General features: G+C 51.4%; 1 pseudogene; it reads left to right on the top strand.

Moving 5' to 3' along the window:
- The first annotated feature begins 568 nt into the window (after positions 1-568).
- LOC115285185 lies at positions 569-1,208 on the top strand (annotated as a pseudogene).
- Positions 1,209-1,212: the final 4 nt, after the last annotated feature.

Below are 1,212 nucleotides of genomic sequence, written 5' to 3'. Positions count from 1 at the left end.
CGTTTCCTGACTCCTTTCTTACATTTCCTGCCCAGACATTGGTCTCAGACATTTCTCTAAGAATTTATATATTTTTAAATGTTTATTTATTTACTTTGAGGGAAATAGAGCACAATGGAGGCAGGGGGAGAGAGAGAGAGGGAGAGAGAGAATCCCAAGCAGACCCTGCTCTGTCAGTTCAGAGCCCCTGACTAGGGGCTCGATCCCACAAACCATGACGTCATGACCTGAGCCAAAATCAAGAGTTGGACGCTTACCTGGCTGACCCACCCAGGCACCTCGAGTTGAAGTTTTTATTGAGATAATTGTGGATAATCGTAGGCCTACATGCAATAGTAAGAAATAATAGAAATCTCGGTCCCGCCCCAGCCGGGGAGGCGGGTCTAAGAAGGGCGGGCTTTCCCTCCTGCGTTCGTCTATCACCGCCGGCAGCCTGGGAAGACGTGGGCGGCAGCACCAATCTGGGCAGCAGCCATAGCTCCTCGGAGCAGTTGGTATTGCAACTTTTTTTGAAAGCTGCGTTTCCCGGGAGATCCCAGGCGGTGACAGAGCCGGGCCATGGCTAGAGGAGAATGTATTTACTGGGCAATCAAAGATCTATTCCTACATGAGCTCCAACAAATGCTCTGGAATGCGTTCCCCCCTTCAGAAAGAGAACTCAGTTGCACATCACGAAGTCAAATGCCAGGGGAAGCCATTAGCTGGCCTCTACAGGAAACGAGAAGAGAAACGAGAAGGAACGGTGGGAACGCAATCCGAAGCACCATGAAGTCCGAGAAACAGAAGATCAAAGACACCGGGAGAGGTCCCCTGGCACCTTTCCAAACCAAAAATCTGAAGCAGCAGAACCTCCAAAAACTCCAACCTCGTCTGGTGACCCTCTCGTCACAGCCATCACCAAGCAGGCCCTGAAAAAGCCCGTCAATGGCAAACAGGCCCCGCGGCAGAAAGCTCAAGGGAAAACACAGCAGAATCGCAAACTCACGGATTTCTACTCCATGCGCAGGAGCTCCAGGAAGAGCAAAGCCGAGCTGCAGTCTGAAGAGAGGAATAGAATAGATAAGCTGATTGAAAGTGGGAAGGAAGAAGGAATGAAGATCCACCTCATCGATGGCAAGGGCAGGGGCGTGATCGCCACCAAGCAGTTCTCCCAGGGCGAGTTTGTGGTCGAGTACCACGGGGACCTCATCAAGATCACCGATGCCAAGAAGC

This window comes from Suricata suricatta, unplaced genomic scaffold (assembly GCF_006229205.1).
Source record: "Suricata suricatta isolate VVHF042 unplaced genomic scaffold, meerkat_22Aug2017_6uvM2_HiC HiC_scaffold_5012, whole genome shotgun sequence".
NCBI classification, from domain to species: Eukaryota; Metazoa; Chordata; class Mammalia; order Carnivora; family Herpestidae; genus Suricata; species Suricata suricatta.
This window is presented reverse-complemented; position numbering and strand designations above follow the sequence as displayed.